Source organism: Ranitomeya imitator, chromosome 1, assembly GCF_032444005.1.
Source record: "Ranitomeya imitator isolate aRanImi1 chromosome 1, aRanImi1.pri, whole genome shotgun sequence".
Lineage (NCBI taxonomy): Eukaryota > Metazoa > Chordata > Amphibia > Anura > Dendrobatidae > Ranitomeya > Ranitomeya imitator.
Genome location: NC_091282.1, coordinates 56,130,871 through 56,152,429, shown reverse-complemented (window position 1 = coordinate 56,152,429; position 21,559 = coordinate 56,130,871).

Sequence of the window (21,559 nt, the reverse complement as noted above, 5' to 3'; positions counted from 1 at the left end):
AGCTAGCTGTGGAATAGACAGGAGTATTTCCTGGTTAAAGTTCAGTGAAGACAGGGAGCTGGTAGATCTCAGAGGGCCAGTGAGCCCCAGGAATCCTGAAGGGCTTAAGAGCCCGGAATAGTGCAGCAGCACTGCAACGTTTGAAGTGAAGGGCCCAGCCGTCCATTGCAAGTGGGTCAGAGAGTTACAGCCTAGGAATTGCAGCAGGATAAAGACGCAGGTTGCTCCAAAAAGTGGCAGCTTTCTACGTGGGCAGATGCCCTTCTGTCTGGGGTGAAACAGATGAGGGAAGTCCAAAGAGTAGTCATGCTGAACAAGGAGGACGCTGCAGTACCGAACGGGTCAGTACGTCCTGGGGAAACCCTTGGAGGAATAAATAAAGACACAGTGAAAGAAAAGGATGTGAACGATGTTGTACTCTGTGTTGATGCTGCATCTAATGTGGACGTGCTGCAATGGGATACAAGTTCCTCGTTTAAAGTTTGAAATGGACTCTGTCTTTTTGTGCTCTTCAACATCAGCAGCCGAGCTTCACCAGCCCCGATGGGACCCTGACTGTGCAGAGGGTGGAGCAGAAGGTATGCTAGAAAAGGGACATTGTTTATATGTGTCAGGAGGCAAGGGCACGCTTAACCAGATATTCTCAGCCACGACTATGGCCCTGGCTCTGTCCCTCACACTTGGCGTAGTGCGGCAGGATGTCGCAGCCTTGCAAAGTGCGGATGCCATAAAAAATGAAGAAATTGATATTTTGGATGCCGTGAAAGATGAAGAAATTGATGTTCTGGATGTGACCAGGAAAAATTAAGATGGCGACTTTAAAGATGGCAGAAAATGGCGCCACAATGGAGAACAACAACTTTGATCCTGACCCTCGTGGGCGTCCTGACTTGGAAATGGCGCAAAAGATTGCCTGACAGAGTCGGCGGACTAAGTATGGTGTCCGCCCCTAGTGGGTGTGTCTGAGAAGGAGAAGACCTGTCCCCTTACCACAGATTGTAAAGCAATGAGTGAAGTGGCTGGAAGCAACCCCACCTTGGAACGAGTGGGGTCCAGAAGAAAACCACGTGTGCAGCTGCATGGCACCATCACAAGCTACGGGACCGGCAGATATGGACCACTCATGCATGTGGTGCTGTGGCAGCATAGGCCGCGTCGAGTGGAAGTGGAGACAGGAAGAAGAGTAGACCCGACCCAGGCGACAGAGAGGAGTCGCCGATGAGTTTTGCACTCACCATTTCTCTAGTCAAGCGGAGGAGCGGTGACAGCTGCCGCCAGAGCCAGAACGCCATCATCGAGGGCCAGAACACCAGAATCGGGAGTTGGAGGCCGGGGGACCAGAAGTTGCGACCGCGTCAGAGGAGCTCGCGCCTGAAGTAAAGGAGTCGGAGCACACCGCTACCGCAGGGGAGAAAACCAACAGCCAAGGGACTGCGGTCCAGTTACGGGAAGCGGTCGTGAGTGTTCTTCAGTCCCAGACCATAGCAGACCAGCCTGCTCTCGGCAACATCACGACCCGGGGCTCTTCTCATACCCATCTACCATTGGAGGCACCTTTCCCTTCTTGTGAAACACACAGCGGGAAAAGGAGGTGTGGGCGGACCAGCGACAACCATGAGAGGGCGCTATGGCCAGATGGCGCATCATAGGGCAACCGGTATACACTTGCAGCGCCCCAGAGATCTGGTCGTTGCAGTATGACACTCTGCCACTAAGGGGAGTGATGGTATGTCTGATGGCACTGAAGGAATTCTCCTGACCAGGTAACACCAGAACACATTACACTTCACACTCCGGCCACTAGGGGGAGAAAAAGGCTTTATTTATTGGGCCACTCCTCACACTGGTAAAACTAGGGGCTGGGGAGGAAGTTAGTCAGAAGCTGACTGGGTTGGATTCAGGCAACATCCCGTGGCAGGGGGTGTTGCGGGGAGAAGACACAGGGACGTCCCTGTCAGGCATGGGAACCTGGCAGGTGCCTAGCGAACAGAACAGAACGTTATGGAACCGCGCCTGCACTACCTTCTGGCGGTATCCTAAGAAAGAGACACGAAGGGAAGGATATTGTGGAACAGTGTAAATGAGATCAAGCAAAAAGGAGTACCAGTAGGAGTCGTGCCGTGAGACCGAGGCAACATCCTACTGAGGCGTGTATCCGGTGGCCGGAACACCGCGGGAGTAACTGACTTCAGGCCTTACTTCAAACTCCGCAGGACAGTTAATTATAGGTTGGCTGTCTACCTTAAATTTCCTAAGAAGACATAGGGGGCAACATTGGGAGAGGGGCGTCTCTAGGGTCCCGGAAGACCTCCAAGCCTTCCTGTCATACGGGTGCGTCCTAGCCAAAATATACCTGGGGGACGAGAAACTAGTAACATCTGGAACTAAAGAGAGAGAGAGAGCTGTAGAGAACGAACGAACGAGAACAGCAGTTGTGAGGACTATTCCGAATGCTCAGCAGGGTAGGACTACAACACACAGGCGCTAGTGGTGGGCAACGATTTCCATCTGCGAGGGAAACTCTGGAAGTGCCCATCAGACCGGCCTGTCTCTAATAGCCCTGTTAGGCTACGTTCAGACTAGCGTTGTGCTAGTGTGCGTCGGGTTAGCTTCGGGCGACGCAGCGGCGACGCACGCGCCATGCGCCCCTATGTTTAACATGGGGGATGCATGCGTTTTTGTTTGTTGCGTTTTGCGACAAATGCGTCTTTTTTGCCGCAAGCGTCGGACCAAGAAAACGCAACAAGTTGCATTTTTCTTGCGTCCGATTTTCGGCAAAAAATGACGCACGCGTCGCAAAACGCAGCGTTTTTGCGTGCGTTTTGCCGCGTTTTTGCGTGCGTTGTGCGTTGCGTCGCCGACGCAGCGGCGCACAACGCTAGTCTGAACGTAGCCTTAAACGTGCTCTGGATTGAGGATCCTGAAGTCTTCAGTAAAGAGGTAAAGAGACTGCAACCCTGTGTCCTCGTTATTGCCTGCACCTCACACCATCGCCACCTACACCACTGGGAAGCCCTGGGGCCATACTTCACCTGTGGGAAGGTATACCATCCAGCTGCCATTCCATCACCCCAGCAGACCCCATAGCAGCGTCGGTCACCCTGACCGAACACCACAGGTGGCGTCACGAACCCCTGACAGATACCACCACCTTCATTGGACGCCCCTTAGCAGGGTCGCGGACCGGGTCTAGCCACCGTGACAGCCTCAGAACCAAACCAGACACCAGGTGACCTGGCCGCACCTGAGAGACGAACCCACTACACCGCATCAGGCGAGAACACGGAACCAGGGCTTCTACGGCCGGGGAGTGTTCGTTACCAATGGATACCTTGCAACCTATTATAGAACCAAACCTCGAAGAACTGAGTATGTACATAGTTAACTTTTTATCTTCAAACTGCTACCTTAAACCCGACCAGGGTTATTTCTAAAAGGGATCCCTTTGTTTACCCGGTATCCCTATTGTTTTCTATTTCTTTTTCCACTTTTGCACAAAGTTCATCATTGTTTCCAAGAGACTGCCGGATCATGGACGGTGAATGATTCAAAACTGTTTTTTGTATATAGTTTGCACCTTCTTAAAGGTGCTCTCTAGGGTTGAGCGACCTTGACCTTTTTAGAGTCGAGCCGTGTTTCGCGAAACCCGACTATCTTAGAAGTCGAGTCGAGTGGAATCGGCCGATTATCGCGAAAAGTCGGGTATCGCCCGAAACACGAAACCCAATGCAAGTCAATGGGGGAGCATAGTCGGCAGTGAGTGGAGGCCAGGAAAACACCTACACTGCCCATTTTAATGGCAAAAACATCCATTCTTGTTAAAGAAGCTTGTCAATCGTAATTTACCTTATAATAATTGGAAGGCATTTGAAATTGGGGGTCATTTGGCTAAAGTTGTGGGGGGTAGGGCTGGTTCAAGTAATTAGTGGGCCCAGGAAATCTGGAACACGTCACGGCAGTGGAGCAGGGAGAGGTAAGTATTTCAACTTTGCAAGTGCTGAGATCCTGAGCAAGCAGGGGGGGCCCACTCGTTGGCATTGGCACTGGCACAGGGCCCCTCAAAGTACAGCGGTGTGTTTGCACGGCGGGGGCGCTTCCCACCGGCAGCAACACTTTTGCGTACTATGAGAGGCCCTGTGCCAGTGACGTCGCCAACTAGTATTCCTCCCCTCACCTGATGAAGGAACCTGCACTTTCATCTGCACCTTCCTCTTTGTCCCCGTGTAAGGTGGTATGGTATGCGGGAAGGGGGACCTGACTTTCAGCAGGGTCACAATCTTGCAGTGTAGCGTGCACGGGGAATGTTGCGTTATGGGTCAATGTACCAGCAGACTCATCTATCACTGGCTGGGCAATGGGCAGGATGAGGAGGAAACACAGCTATAGGCCCAAAGAATAAAGTGGGCTAAATGCAGTTCAAAATTGGTAACACAGGACTAACCAGGGGGCATTGCAGTGGAGGACAACTGGAATGAGAGGCTGACACAGAGAGTAGGCCCAAATCAGTAAGTAGTCGAAATGCAGTTCAAAATTGGCAACCGTAGTAAACAGGCGGCACAGCTTTGTTCAGTGGAGGAGAACAGCAAGGAGTGGCAGACACCGATAGTAGGCCCCAACCCAACTAGTAGGCCAAATGCAGTCTAACATTAACAACTACTTAACGAGAGCCTGAAAATGGAATTTCAGGACAGGATACCAGGAGAACAGCAAGGAGCGGCAGACACTGTTAGTAGGCCCCAAACCAACTAGTACGCCAAATGCAGTTGTTCCATTTAACCACTATTTAACAAGAGCCTGAAGATAGAAGCTCAGGAAAGGCAACCTGGAGAACACCTTGGAGTGGAACACACCGTCTCTACACCCCATACACAATTTGTAGGCCTAATGCAGTGTAGTTTCCAACAACTACTAAACGAGAGCCTGAAGATAGAAGCTCAGGAAAGGCAACCTGGAGAACACCTTGGAGTGGAACACACCGTCTCTACACCCCATACCCAATTTGTAGGCCAAATGCAGTGTAGTTTCCAACAACTACTAAACGAGAGCATTAAGATCGAAGCAATGGCGAGGAAACCTGGGGAAAACCTTGGAGTGGAACACACCATCTCTCTACACCCTATACCCATTTTGTAGGCCTAATGCAGTGTAGTTTCCAACAACTACTAAACGAGAGCATGAAGATCGAAGCAATGGCGAGGAAACCTGGGGAACACCTTGGAGTGGAACACACCATCTCTCTACACCCCATACCCATTTTGTAGGCCTAATGCAGTGTAGTTTCCAACAACTACTAAACGAGAGCCTGAAGTTAGAAGCTCAGGAAAGGCAACCTGGAGAACACCTTGGAGTGGAACACACCGTCTCTACACCCCATACCCAATTTGTAGGCCAAATGCAGTGTAGTTTCCAACAACTACTAAACGAGAGCATTAAGATTGAAGCAATGGCGAGGAAACCTGGGGAACACCTTGGAGTGGAACACACCATCTCTCTACACCCCATACCCAATTTGTAGGCCTAATGCAGCGTAGTTTCCAACAACTACTAAACGAGAGCATTAAGATCGAAGCAATGGCGAGGAAACCTGGGGAACACCTTGGAGTGGAACACACCATCTCTCTACACCCCATACCCATTTTGTAGGCCTAAAGCAGTGTAGTTTCCAACAACTACTAAACGAGAGCCTGAAGATAGAAGCTCAGGAAAGGCAACCTGGAGAACACCTTGGAGTGGAACACATCATCTCTCTACACCCCATACCCAATTTGTAGGCCTAATGCAGCGTAGTTTCCAACAACTACTAAACGAGAGCATTAAGATCGAAGCAATAACGAGGAAACCTGGGGAACACCTTGGAGTGGAACACACCATCTCTCTACACCCCATACCCATTTTGTAGGCCTAATGCAGTGTAGTTTCCAACAACTACTAAACGAGAGCCTGAAGATAGAATCTCAGGAAAGGCAACCTGGAGAACACCTTGGAGTGGAACACACCATCTCTCTACACCCCATACCCAATTTGTAGGCCTAATGCAGCGTAGTTTCCAACAACTACTAAACGAGAGCATTAAGATCGAAGCAATGGCGAGGAAACCTGGGGAACACCTTGGAGTGGAACACACCATCTCTCTACACCCCATACCCATTTTGTAGGCCTAAAGCAGTGTAGTTTCCAACAACTACTAAACGAGAGCCTGAAGATAGAAGCTCAGGAAAGGCAACCTGGAGAACACCTTGGAGTGGAACACACCATCTCTCTACACCCCATACCCAATTTGTAGGCCTAATGCAGCGTAGTTTCCAACAACTACTAAACGAGAGCATTAAGATGGAAGCAATGGCGAGGAAACCTGGGGAACACCTTGGAGTGGAACACACCATCTCTCTACACCCCATACCCATTTTGTAGGCCTAATGCAGTGTAGTTTCCAACAACTACTAAACGAGAGCCTGAAGATAGAAGCTCAGGAAAGGCAACCTGGAGAACACCTTGGAGTGGAACACACCATCTCTCTACACCCCATACCCAATTTGTAGGCCTAATGCAGCGTAGTTTCCAACAACTACTAAACGAGAGCATTAAGATCGAAGCAATGGCGAGGAAACCTGGGGAACACCTTGGAGTGGAACACACCATCTCTCTACACCCCATACCCATTTTGTAGGCCTAATGCAGTGTAGTTTCCAACAACTACTAAACGAGAGCCTGAAGATAGAAGCTCAGGAAAGGCAACCTGGAGAACACCTTGGAGTGGAACACACCATCTCTCTACACCCCATACCCAATTTGTAGGCCTAATGCAGTGTAATTTTCTACAACTACTAAACGAGAGCCGGAAGACCGAAGCAATGTGGACGAAACCTGGGGAACACCTTGGAGTGGAACACACCATCTCCTGCAATGCATATTCTGCCAATTCTGGCCAGGTGTCTAATTTTGATGCCCAATAATCAAATGGGAATGACGGTTGAGGGAGAACATCGATAAGGGATGAAAAATAGTTAGTAACCATACTGGACAAATGTTGTCTCCTGTCACTTTCAATTGATGCAGCAGTACCTGTCCTGTCTGCGGTCATAGCAAAATCACTCCACAACCTGGTCAGAAAACCCCTCTGTCCAACGCCACTTCTGATGTGTGCACCCCTAACACTCCTGGTCTGCTGCCCCCTGGAGCTCGTGCGAGAACGATCACGGGCGCTGTGTGCTGGGAATGCCTGAAGCAAACGGTCAACAAGAGTTGATTGTTTGGTTGCTAATATTAGTTCCAAGTTCTCATGTGGCATAATATTTTGCAATTTGCCTTTATAGCGAGGATCAAGGAGGCAGGCCAACCAGTAATCATCATCGTTCATCATTTTAGTAATGCGTGTGTCCCTTTTGAGGCATAATCCGCCATGTGGGCCAAAGTTCCAGTTGTCAAATCTGCGGTTGTGATTGGTTGAGAGGCAGTTTCAGGCAAATCTACGTCACTTGTATCCCTCAAAAAACCAGAACCCGGCCTTGCCACGCAACCAATTTCCAGTGCCCCCGGGAAAGCTTCCTCATTAAAAATATACTCATCCCCATCATCCTCCTCGTCCTCCACCTCCTCTTCGCCTGCTACCTTGTCCTGTACACTGCCCTGACCAGACAATGGCTGACTGTCATCAAGGCTTTCCTCTTCCTCTGGTGCAGACGCCTGATTTTTTATGTGCGTCAAACTTTGCATCAGCAGACACATTAGGGGGATGCTCATGCTTATTATGGCGTTGTCTGCACTAACCAGCCGTGTGCATTCCTCAAAACACTGAAGGACTTGACACATGTCTTGTATCTTCGACCACTGCACACCTGACAACTCCATGTCTGCCATCCTACTGCCTGCCCGTGTATGTGTATCCTTCCACAAAAACATAACAGCCCGCCTCTGTTGGCACAGTCTCTGAAGCATGTGCAGTGTTGAGTTCCACCTTAGTAACATAGTAACATAGTTAGTAAGGCCGAAAAAAGACATTTGTCCATCCAGTTCAGCCTATATTCCATCATAATAAATCCCCAGATCCAGTTCAGCCTATATTCCATCATAATAAATCCCCAGATCTACGTCCTTCTACAGAACCTAATTGTATGATACAATATTGTTCTGCTCCAGGAAGACATCCAGGCCTCTCTTGAACCCCTCGACTGAGTTCGCCATCACCACCTCCTCAGGCAAGCAATTCCAGATTCTCACTGCCCTAACAGTAAAGAATCCTCTTCTATGTTGGTGGAAAAACCTTCTCTCCTCCAGACGCAAAGAATGCCCCCTTGTGCCCGTCACCTTCCTTGGTATAAACAGATCCTCAGCGAGATATTTGTATTGTCCCCTTATATACTTATACATGGTTATTAGATCGCCCCTCAGTCGTCTTTTTTCTAGACTAAATAATCCTAATTTCGCTAATCTATCTGGGTATTGTAGTTCTCCCATCCCCTTTATTAATTTTGTTGCCCTCCTTTGTACTCTCTCTAGTTCCATTATATCCTTCCTGAGCACCGATGCCCAATGTCTATGCAACCGGTGCAACGTCTATGATTAGGCGATGCTGGGGAAGGTTCAAAGACCGCTGATAGGTCTGCATACGGCTGGAGTGTACAGGCGAACGTCGGATATGTGAGCAAAGTCCACGCACTTTGAGGAGCAGGTCGGAGAACCCAGGATAAGTTTTCAATAAGCACTGCACCACTAGGTTTAAGGTGTGAGCCAGGCAAGGAATGTGTTTCAGTTGGGAAAGGGAGATGGCAGCCATGAAATTCCTTCCGTTATCACTCACTACCTTGCCTGCCTCAAGATCTACTGTGCCCAGCCACGACTGCGTTTCTTGTTGCAAGAACTCGGACAGAACTTCCGCGGTGTGTCTGTTGTCGCCCAAACACTTCATAGCCAATACAGCCTGCTGACGCTTGCCAGTAGCTGGCCCATAATGGGACAACTGGTGTGCAACAGTGTCAGCTGCCGATGGAGTGGTTGGCCGACTGCGGTCTGTGGAAGAGCTGTCGCTTCTGCAGGAGGACGAGGAGGAGGGTGTGCGAACGCCTACAGCCAACTGTTTCCTAGACCGTGGGCTAGGCACAACTGTCCCGAAATTGATGTCCCCTGTGGACCCTGCATCCACCACATTCACCCAGTGTGCCGTGATGGACACGTAACGTCCCTGGCCATGCCTACTGGTCCATGCATCTGTAGTCAGGTGCACCTTTGTACTCACAGATTGCCTGAGTGCATGGACGATGCGCTGTTTAACATGCTGGTGCAGGGCTGGGATGGCTTTTCTGGAAAAAAAAGTGTCGACTGGGTAGCTCGTAGCGTGGTTCAGCGTACTCCATCAGGGCTTTGAAAGCTTCACTTTCAACTAACCGGTAGGGCATCATCTCTAACGAGATTAGTCTAGCTATGTGGGCGTTAAAACCCTGTGTACGCGGATGCGAGGATAAGTACTTCCTTTTTCTAACCAGAGTCTCATGTAGGGTGAGCTGGACTGGAGAGCTGGAGATCGTGGAACTTGCGGGTGTGCCGGTGGACATGGCAGACTGAGAGACGGTTGGAGACGGTATTGTTTCCGCCGGTGCCCTAGATGCAATATTTCCTCCTACAAAACTGGTGATTCCCTGACCCTGACTGCTTTTGGCTGGCAAAGAAACCTGCACAGATACTGCCGGTGGTGCGGAAAATGGTGGCCTTACAGTGACGGAAGGGATGTTGCGTTGCTGACTAGCTTCATTGGCCGAGGGTGCTACAACCTTAAGGGACGTTTGGTAGTTAGTCCAGGCTTGAAAATGCATGGTGGTTAAATGTCTATGCATGCAACTTGTATTGAGACTTTTCAGATTCTGACCTCTGCTTAAGCTAGTTGAACATTTTTGACAGATGACTTTGCGCTGATCAATTGGATGTTGTTTAAAAAAATGCCAGACTGCACTCTTCCTAGCATCGGATTACTTTCAGGGATTGCAGACTGAGCTTTAACCGGATGGCCACGCTGTCCTCCAACAGGTTTTGGCTTTGACACGCGTTTTGGGCCAGATACGGGCCCGGCAGATGGAACCTGTTGCGATGTTGATGCCTGCTGCGGCCCCTCCTCCACCTCCGCTTCTGAACTACTGCTGCCTGCACCCTGTTCCCCCAATGGCTGCCAATCGGGGTCAACAACTGGGTCATCTATTACCTCCTCTTCTAGCTCGTGTGCAACTTCGTCTGTGTCACCGTGTCGGTCGGTGGTATAGCGTTCGTGACGGGGCAACATAGTCTCATCAGGGTCTGATTGTGGATCAGTACCCTGAGAGGGCAATGTTGTGGTCTGAGTCAAAGGACCAGCATAGTAGTCAGGCTGTGGCTGTGCATCAGTGCACTCCATGTCAGAATCTACTTGTAATGGGCATGGCCTGTTAAATGTTTCACTTTCTAAGCCAGGGACGGTATGTGTAAAGAGCTCCATGGAGTAACCCGTTGTGTCGCCTGCTGCATCCTCCTCTCTTGTTGTTGTTTTTGCTGAAGAGGACAAGGAAGCGACTTGTCCTTGACCGTGAACATCCACAAGCGACGCGCTGCTTTTACATTTACCAGTTTCAGAAGAGGAGGCAAAAGAGCTAGAGGCTGAGTCAGCAAGATAAGCCAAAACTTGCTGTTGCTGCTCCGGCTTTAAAAGCGGTTTTCCTACTCCCAGAAAAGAGAGCGTTCGAAGCCTTGTGTAGCCAGACGACCAGGGCCGGCGTCAGCACCCGGCACAGCGGGCAAATGCCGGGGCCTTGGGAAGAAAGGGGGGCCCACTAGCAGCTGGGAGAGCAGAGCAGGAGATAACATGCTCTCTCCGCCCACAAAGTCACTGCTGGCTGCATTCTCTTAACCCCTATGTGCCAGCTCTGACACAAGCATCTTCTCACTCAGTCAGTGCAGCCAGGCAGGCACACATAGGGGTTAAGAGAAGGCAGCCAGCATGACTGTTTGTGGGCGGAGAGAGCACTTCTCTGCTCTCCCCCCTGGGTGGCTGCAGACAGTGCTGCTGAGCTGAACTTATCAGGAAGATTCCGGAGGAGCTAGTCCTACCAGAGTGCAAAGGTATCCAGCAATAATTGCAGTTGGTCCTGTGGCTCAGTCTGCTGCTGTCTGTCTCTGCTGCCTAAAAATGTGGGTGATGTCTGGAGGAGCAGCTGGTGGGGTGCAGCCTGTAGCCACCCAGCTCTCCCAGAACCCCAGAATACATGCATGCTGCACCAAACTTGCACCAGTGGGGTAGGAAGAAGCTTAACCCCTTCCCATCTGTATGAAGGTTATTGCTAAACCTTAACAATCTGACCCGCATAAATGGGGTTAACCAGATGCCAGGAGGAAGGGGAGCTGCTGCCATGTGGGCTGTAGGTTGGGGCCCCGTGGTCCCATGCTGGTGACTGGAGGGACTCTGCCCAGTGCTGGCATGTGGGTGATTTCTGCTCCGGAGTCTCAGCTTCTCTCCTCCAGGTCACACTGTGCAGTCACAGCAACATTGGTTGTCTCTGTCCAGGTCCCAGCAGCTGCCACTGCTCCCACCAAGGACATGGCATCACTTAACCCTTCCCCTACAGCCACCGGCAACAAATCCACATTATTCCTTGATTAAATCAGGTTCCAACCCAATAGAGGAGCAGACATTTCCTGCTGCCATTAGGGTCCGGGAGGGGGTGACATTGGCTGCCCTGCTACTCTGTAGTGGGGGGTGACAAGTGTAACATGGGGTAATGATGAAGGAGAAATGCACAGGATAATAGTGAGAGCGACAGAGGGCAGTGTATGGTATGGAGCAGTCAGGGGGTGGGCTGCAGGATCCCCCCATACTGTACATGATTGCTCGGGACAGGGAGGCGTTTAATGAGCTTCTAATGACGGGGCACTAATTGGGTCATTAGTGTTTGTGGAAAGGATTCAGCATCAGGTCCCTCATTAATGCCCGAGCGATGTTACTTTGTAGCACAGATCTGTTAGGGCCGCAAAACCAAACAACGTTGTTTATGTAGAAAAGTCTTTGTTTCATAGAAAAACTCAAAACAGAAAAGATTTTCTGATACAACAACGCCCTGCTCACGACACTGCACAGCACCTCTCCTGTATATATACACTGCACAGCACCTTTCCCCCTGTATATATACACTGCATAGCACCTTTCCTCCTGTATGTATACATTGCACAGCACCTCTCCTGTATATATACACTGCACAGCACCTTTCCTCCTGTATATATACACTGCACAGTACCACTCCTCCTGTCCTGTATATATACACTGCAGAATTTACAATAGCTGTCACTCATGTAAGAAGTGAAATCTGGCATTGTACTATACATTTCTCTGCCATATCTGTGCATCATAAATCGGTTATGTGTTAAAGGAAAGGGGGGCCCACTGAGACTCTTTCGCCCGGGGCCCTCAAAAACCTGGAGCCGGCCCTGCAGACGACGAACCTGGCTCCACAGCTCCAGACTTAGGTGGAATATTTTTTTTCCCACGACCACCTGATGCTCCACTACCACTACCATCATTACCAGCTGACAATGAACGCCCACGGCCTCTTGCACCAGACTTCCTCATTGTTTTAAAAACTTAACCAAAGTAACTTTATTTGTTGCTATCAAACAACTTACACGGTGACCTATAACTTCAGTATGATTTCAATATCCCTTTACAGGTTGGTGAGACCACAAGGAAAATCAGGCACAATGTTACACACTCTGTTTTCTGTGGCACCAAATCACAGAGATGCCACACACGCAGGACTGTCACTCAAGCACAAATGTCAATATTAATCTCCCACTGTTTTATTTTTTTTTTTTGGTCAGGGAGACTTTAGAAACAAAATAAAAAAAAATGATTTTTTCAGGAAGAATTTAGAAACCAAATAAAAAAAAACAAAAAAAGGCTTTCTATGGCCCACTGAGTGAGAGATGGCACACACAGGAGTCAGGAGTGGCACACAAGCCCAGAGGCCAATATTTTTCTCCCACTGATTGATGTAGTGATTTTTTCAGGTAGATTTTGGAACCCAAATTAAGCAAAAAAATAAATAGGCTTTCTATGGCCCACTGAGTGAGAGATGGCACACACAGGAGTCAGGAGTGGCACACAAGCCCTGAGGCCAATATTTTTCTCCCACTGATTGATGTAGTGATTTTTTCAGGTAGATTTTAGAACCCAAATCAAGCAAAAAAATCAATAGGCTTTCTATGGCCCACTGAGTGAGAGATGGCACACACAGGAGTCAGGAGTGGCACACAAGCCCTGAGGCCAATATTTATCTCCCACTGATTGATGTAGTGATTTTTTCAGGTAGATTTTAGAACCCAAATCAAGCAAAAAAATAAATAGGCTTTCTATGGCCCACTGAGTGAGAGATGGCACACACAGGAGTCAGGAGTGGCACACAAGCCCAGAGGCCAATATTTATCTCCCACTGATTGATGTAGTGATTTTTTCAGGTAGATTTTAGAACCCAAATCAAGCAAAAAAATCAATAGGCTTTCTATGGCCCACTGAGTGAGAGATGGCACACACAGGAGTCAGGAGTGGCACACAAGCCCTGAGGCCAATATTTTTCTCCCACTGATTGATGTAGTGATTTTTTCAGGTAGATTTTAGAACCCAAATCAAGCAAAAAAATAAATAGGCTTCCTATGGCCCACTGAGTGAGAGATGGCACACACAGGAGTCAGGAGTGGCACACAAGCCCTGAGGCCAATATTTTTCTCCCACTGATTGATGTAGTGATTTTTTCAGGTAGATTTTAGAACCCAAATCAAGCAAAAAAATCAATAGGCTTTCTATGGCCCACTGAGTGAGAGATGGCACACACAGGAGTCAGGAGTGGCACACAAGCCCAGAGGCCAATATTTTTCTCCCACTGATTGATGTAGTGATTTTTTCAGGTAGATTTTGGAACCCAAATCAAGCAAAAAAATAAATAGGCTTTCTATGGCCCACAATTTGAGAGAGAGAGAGAGAGAGAGAGATGCCACACCCAGGAGTCAAGACTGGCACACAAGCAGAAAGGGCAATATTAATCTCCCACTGTTTTATTTTATTTTATTTTTTTTCAGGGAGACTTTAGAAACAAAATAAAATAAAATGATTTTTTCAGGAAGAATTTAGAAACCAAATAAAATAAAATGATTTTTTCAAGGACAATTTAGAAACCCAAAAAAAAAAAAAAAAAAGGCTTTCTATGCCCCACTGAGTGAGAGATGGCACACACAGGAGTCAGGAGTGGCACACAAGCCCTGAGGCCAATATTTTTCTCCCACTGATTGATGTAGTGATTTTTTCAGGTAGATTTTAGAACCCAAATCAAGCAAAAAAATAAATAGGCTTTCTATGGCCCACTGAGTGAGAGATGGCACACACAGGAGTCAGGAGTGGCACACAAGCCTTGAGGCCAATATTTATCTCCCACTGATTGATGTAGTGATTTTTTCAGGTAGATTTTAGAACCCAAATCAAGCAAAAAAATAAATAGGCTTTCTATGGCCCACTGAGTGAGAGATGGCACACACAGGAGTCAGGAGTGGCACACAAGCCCAGAGGCCAATATTTATCTCCCACTGATTGATGTAGTGATTTTTTCAGGTAGATTTTAGAACCCAAATCAAGCAAAAAAATAAATAGGCTTTCTATGGCCCACTGAGTGAGAGATGGCACACACAGGAGTCAGGAGTGGCACACAAGCCCAGAGGCCAATATTTTTCTCCCACTGATTGATGTAGTGATTTTTTCAGGTAGATTTTGGAACCCAAATCAAGCAAAAAAAATAAATAGGCTTTCTATGGCCCACAATTTGAGAGAGAGAGAGCGATGCCACACCCAGGAGTCAAGACTGGCACACAAGCAGAAAGGGCAATATTAATCTCCCACTGTTTTATTTTTTATTTTATTTTTTTCAGGGAGACTTTAGAAGCAAAATAAAATAAAATGATTTTTTCAGGAAGAATTTAGAAACCAAATAAAATAAAATGATTTTTTCAAGGACAATTTAGAAACCAAATTAAAAAAAAAAAAAAAAGGCTTTCTTTGCCCCACTGAGTGAGAGATGGCACACACAGGAATCAGGAGTGGCCCACAAGCCCAGAGGCCAATATTTTTCTCCCACTGATTGATGTAGTGATTTTTTCAGGTAGATTTTAGAACCCAAATCAAGCAAAAAAATAAATAGGCTTTCTATGGCCCACTGAGTGAGAGATGGCACACACAGGAGTCAGGAGTGGCACACAAGCCCAGAGGCCAATATTTATCTCCCACTGATTGATGTAGTGATTTTTTCAGGTAGATTTTAGAACCCAAATCAAGCAAGAAAATCAATAGGCTTTCTATGGCCCACTGAGTGAGAGATGGCACACACAGGAGTCAGGAGTGGCACACAAGCCCTGAGGCCAATATTTTTCTCCCACTGATTGATGTAGTGATTTTTTCAGGTAGATTTTAGAACCCAAATCAAGCAAAAAAATAAATAGGCTTTCTATGGCCCACTGAGTGAGAGATGGCACACACAGGAGTCAGGAGTGGCACACAAGCCCTGAGGCCAATATTTTTCTCCCACTGATTGATGTAGTGTTTTTTTCAGGTAGATTTTAGAACCCAAATCAAGCAAAAAAATAAATAGGCTTTCTATGGCCCACTGAGTGAGAGATGGCACACACAGGAGTCAGGAGTGGCACACAAGCCCAGAGGCCAATATTTTTCTCCCACTGATTGATGTAGTGATTTTTTCAGGTAGATTTTGGAACCCAAATCAAGCAAAAAAATAAATAGGCTTTCTATGGCCCACAATTTGAGAGAGAGAGAGAGAGAGAGATGCCACACCCAGGAGTCAAGACTGGCACACAAGCAGAAAGGGCAATATTAATCTCCCACTGTTTTATTTTATTTTATTTTTTTTCAGGGAGACTTTAGAAACAAAATAAAATAAAATGATTTTTTCAAGGACAATTTAGAAACCAAAAAAAAAAAAAAAAAAAGGCTTTCTATGCCCCACTGAGTGAGAGATGGCACACACAGGAGTCAGGAGTGGCACACAAGCCCTGAGGCCAATATTTTTCTCCCACTGATTGATGTAGTGATTTTTTCAGGTAGATTTTAGAACCCAAATCAAGCAAAAAAATAAATAGGCTTTCTATGGCCCACTGAGTGAGAGATGGCACACACAGGAGTCAGGAGTGGCACACAAGCCCTGAGGCCAATATTTATCTCCCACTGATTGATGTAGTGATTTTTTCAGGTAGATTTTAGAACCCAAATCAAGCAAAAAAATAAATAGGCTTTCTATGGCCCACTGAGTGAGAGATGGCACACACAGGAGTCAGGAGTGGCACACAAGCCCAGAGGCCAATATTTATCTCCCACTGATTGATGTAGTGATTTTTTCAGGTAGATTTTAGAACCCAAATCAAGCAAAAAAATCAATAGGCTTTCTATGGCCCACTGAGTGACAGATGGCACACACAGGAGTCAGGAGTGGCACACAAGCCCTGAGGCCAATATTTTTCTCCCACTGATTGATGTAGTGATTTTTTCAGGTAGATGTTAGAACCCAAATCAAGCAAAAAAATAAATAGGCTTTCTATGGCCCACTGAGTGAGAGATGGCACACACAGGGATGGCACTCTAGCAGAAATGCCAATCTTAATCTCCCACAAAAAAAAAAACAAAAAACAGGGAGTGTCCTACAATTACTATCTCCCTGCAGTAATCTCAGCCAGGTATGGCAGGCAGCAATAAGGAGTGGACTGATGCACAAATTAAATAAAAAGTGTGGACAAACAAACAAGATAGCTGTGCAGAAAGGAAGGAACAACAGGATTTGTGCTTTGAAAAAAGCAGTTGGTTTGCACAGCGGCGTACACACAGCAATGCAGCTATCAGGGAGCCTTCTAGGGCAGCCCAATGAGCTACAGCGCTGAGAAAAAAAAAATAAAAATGTAGCTTCCACTGTCCCTGCACACCGAAGGTGGTGTTGGGCAGTGGAAATCGCTACAGCACAAGCGGTTTGGTGGTTAATGGACCCTGCCTAACACTATCCCTGCTTCTGACGAAGCGGCAGCAACCTCTCCCTAAGCTCAGATCAGCAGCAGTAAGATGGCGGTCGGCGGGAACCCCCCTTTATAGCCCCTGTGACGCCGCAGACAGCAAGCCAATCACTGCAATGCCCTTCTCTAAGATGGTGGGGACCAGGACCTATGTCATCACGCTGCCCACACTCTGCGTTCACCTTCATTGGCTGAGAAATGGCGCTTTTCGCGAAAGTCGCGTACCGCATGGCCGACCACGCACAGGGGTCGGATCGGGTTTCATGAAACCCGACTTTGCCAAAAGTCGGCGACTTTTGAAAATGAACGACCCGTTTCGCTCAACCCTAGTGCTCCCTCTTGGTTTTACAAGTGAAAGAAGACTTTGCGAAGATAATGCTTCTGGACATGATGCAGAAGGTCTTGCTTTCAGTGGACTTGCAGACAGAGAGAGAATCTGCACTAGACACTTGGGTCCCTCTTACAGGGAATGATGACATGATGGCTCTAATAAAAGTTGAAACGTTAATAAAGTTGAAGGTTAATAAAGTTTGATAATATTAATAAAGATTGAGGACAGGAAAGCTTGACGTGAACCCGTAGGGGTTAGAGAGAGAGAGTCCTCCTGAGAACCGTAGAATGATGGTCAGTACAATGACAGTAGGCCCAGACAAGGAGCTAGGCGGTCCTGCATTGGGGAAGTTAGAACGGAAAGAAAAGTTGAGTTAGTTATATAGCATTTTATGGTAGGCCTTTAGTGGGTTCAGCGTATACGCCCTTAAAGGAAAAGTTAACTTATTGTTCAGAGTTTGCACTTAGTAGAATACCCGGCTGGGTACTGAGAGTTATTTATAGTCAAAATGTTATTTAAAAATATTTAACTTTTATTTTTTTATTTGTAACGTTCAAGTGTCCTCACCTCCCATAAAGGGAAACATTGTTCTATTTACTTGTTTTAGCATTTCAAAAATTTTGTATGTCTTTTGCTGTGTTATATTGTTGTTCTTCTTCCCAGTCCAGGAGTACTGGATTTAACCGGGGGGAGTGCAGCGCCCCAGAGACCTGGTCATTGCAGTATGACGCTCTGCCGCTAAGGGGAGTGATGGTACGTCTGATGGCACTAAAGGAGTTCTTCTGACCAGGTATCACCAGAACACATTACACTTCACACTCCGGCCACTAGGGGGAGAAAAAGGCTTTATTTATTGGGCCACTCCTCACACTGGTAAAACTAGAGGCTGGGGAGGAAGTTAGTCAAAAGCTGACTGGGTTGGATTCAGGCAACATCCCGTGGCAGGGGGTGTGGCGGGGAGAAGACACAGGGGGGTCCCTGTCAGGCGTGGGAACCTGGCAGGTGCCTAGCGAACAGAACAGAACGTAACGGAACCCCGCCTGCACACCCCGCGGCGGTATCCAAGAGAGAGACACGAAGGGAAGGATATTGTGGAACAGTGTAAACGAGATCAAGCAAAAAGGAGTACCAGTAGGAGTCGTGCCGTGAGACCGAGGCAACATCCTACTGAGGCGCGTAGCCGGTGGCCAGAACACCGCGGGAGTAACTGACTTCAGGCCTTACTTCAAACTCCGCAGGACAGTTAATTATAGGTTGGCTGTCCACCTTAAATTTCCTAAGAAGACATAGGGGGCAACATTGGGAGAGGGGCGTCTCTAGGGTCCCGGAAGACCTCCAAGCCTTCCCGTCATACGGGTGCGTCCTAGCCAAAATATACCTGGGGGACGAGAAACTAGTAACATCTGGAACTAAAGAGAGAGAGAGCTGTAGAGAACGAACGAACGAGAACAGCAGTTGTGAGGACTATTCCGAATGCTCAGCAGGGTAGGACTACAACACACAGGCGCTAGTGGTGGGCAACGATTTCCATCTGCGAGGGAAACTCTGGATGTGCCCATCGGACCGGCCTGTCTCTGATAACCCTGTTAAACGTGCTCTGGATTGAGGATCCTGAAGTCTTCAGTAAAGAGGTAAAGAGACTGCAACCTTGTGTCCTCGTTATTGACTGCACCTCACACCATCGCCACCTACACCACTGGGAAGCCCTGGGGACATACTTCACCTGTGGGAAGGTATACCGTCCAGCTGCCATTCCATCACCCCAGCAGACCCCATAGCAGCGTCGGTCACCCTGACCGAACACCACAGGTGGCGTCACGAACCTCTGACAGATACCACCACCTTCATTGGACGCCCCTTAGCAGGGTCGCGGACCGGGTCTAGCCACCGTGACAGCCTCAGAACCGAACCAGAGAGGCCCGGTACCGAAACGCGTGGCCCTGTGTCTGGGGGCGATCCACACTGATGTGGAGCATGGCTATGGATTCATCCGGGAAGACGACACCAATGCTAAGGTGTATGTTAATGCCACCTCGGTGAAATTCGGCAGGCCCGTAAAAGAGGGAGACTGGGTCAATTTTTACCGGAAGGATGGCCTTCGGGGGTACTATGCTGTTGCCATTACCCTACAGGAAGAAGGGGGATTGGGGCTTTATGCGGGCACAGAGTCGGCGCAAGCAGAACCCAGTTCCCAGGCCACTGCGCGGCCAACTAATGCCCCTGTCATGCATTGGCAGCCTATGACGACTGCGGCCGCAGGGTCACCATCAGCCGAACACGGGCACAAAAATTAGGAGGAGACCAGGCGACACGGGATGGATGTCGCTGATAAGTGGACACCAATAAGCTCCGTTTGATGTATAGTGCTTGTTGCACCAAATAAAGTGGGACTGTTGCATGTCCTAGTGGACAAAGGAGCCCTGTAGTGCCAGAACAATGGTGCAGTAAGGCAAGTATGGCCCAAAGTTTGACATTTTTGTGTGGATCCCAACCTTTGAGGTTTTTTTGTTGCACCTGTTGTGCCCTTTCTGCTGGATAGCGGAACTTTGCCTTTAAGGAAAATGGGTCCTTGGACTAACGGACCGTGTGCGGCTGTAGCAACAGACTGTTTTTCAGGACTAGGCAGCCCACACACACCTCACGGAACTGTACTCTGCAAAAAGGGAAGGGGGGAAGGAACCCCTTAGACTGATAACCTAATGAACAGGTCAGGTTAATAAGATATTAACGGACAGCTGATTAGCTTAGGTCGTGTGAGCAGTCTGGACCGGGGTTTATTGGACTGAAAGTGCTCCTGGAGGACTATGTGTCAGGCACCGAAGTTTTATTGAAGGCATTAGTATGTTTTTTTTTGTACTATTGGCTCACTCACGAGCCGTAAGACGTTCTGCAATGGGTGGTATCCGGTGTACCCGCTGAATCAAAAGACTTAGCTTATAATCTCTTCTACCTCGTTCACCTCCCTGCGTGGAGTATCTCAATGTACTTATATTAAAGTTATAAGCTCGGCATGGTCGGGGATGACCATTCTTAAAAGAAGGGGGAATGTAAGGGGCTCTAAGGAATGGTACTCAACCCTACCCCTTTATGATCCGACTTGGTTCTCATTGTAAAATGTGGATGCTATATATGATTATAATTGATGTTATGATCTTGTTTGCTGCTATGCTACCAGACTTACAGTACTATGCCATTTTGAACAAGATGCAAATGGAAACGTCAAGACTGGGCCAAGAAATATCTGAAGACGGATACTTCAATGGTTTTATGGATTGGAGAGATGAGAGCAACTCTTGACGGGCACCAGGAAGGTGGAGGTAGGGTACTGCTAGGCCTGGAATTATGAAAGATGAGCTAGTTGGACCTTTTCGGGTTGAAGATGGACTCAAAGTCAACTCCCAAACCATCTGCCAGTGTAGAAGACACTTTCTTCAAGCAGTGGTTGTCACAAACGTGGTCTCTGGAACCACTGTGCCTCGGACTGTGGAGATTCTGGCAGGGCTTAACTAAGTGAGCACCAGACTGCTCACTAGAGACTCTGATGGTCAGGTTAGACTTGGCTCCGATGATCACCAGATGCCACTTCAGGACAGACCAATAGAGGTTCCGCAGCTGGACCCAGAAGGACAGACTGGATGGTGCATCAGGAAAAGTTTGAATCAGAGTGCAGCTGGCAGAGTGCGTGTCAGAGTGTAGCAGGCAGGATCTGCATCTGAGTGCAGCAGGCAGGATCTGCACCTGAGTGCAACAGGCAGAGTGCGTGTCAGAGTGCAGCAGACAGGATCTGCACCAGAGTGCAGCAGGCAGGATCTGCATCTGAGTGCAGCAGGCAGGATCTGCACCTGAGTGCAGCAGGCAGAGTGCGTGTCAGAGTGCAGCAGGCAGGATCTGCCCCAGAGTGCAGCAGGCAGGATCTGTACCAGAGTGCAGCAGGTAGGATCTGCACCAGAGTGCAGCAGGCAGAGTGCATGTCAGCATCCAGCAGGCAGGATCTGCCCCAGAGTGCAGCAAGGACTGGTACCCAGCCTTACACAACTTAGACTGCAGAACAGGAAGGTTGCTCAGGCACCTCCCCAGTGAGGAGGAAGCAATATATACATAATGCCCCACAGCCATTGGCTGGGGAGGAAATAGCAAGTGAACGTGTTGACCCTTTAAGAGGGTGAG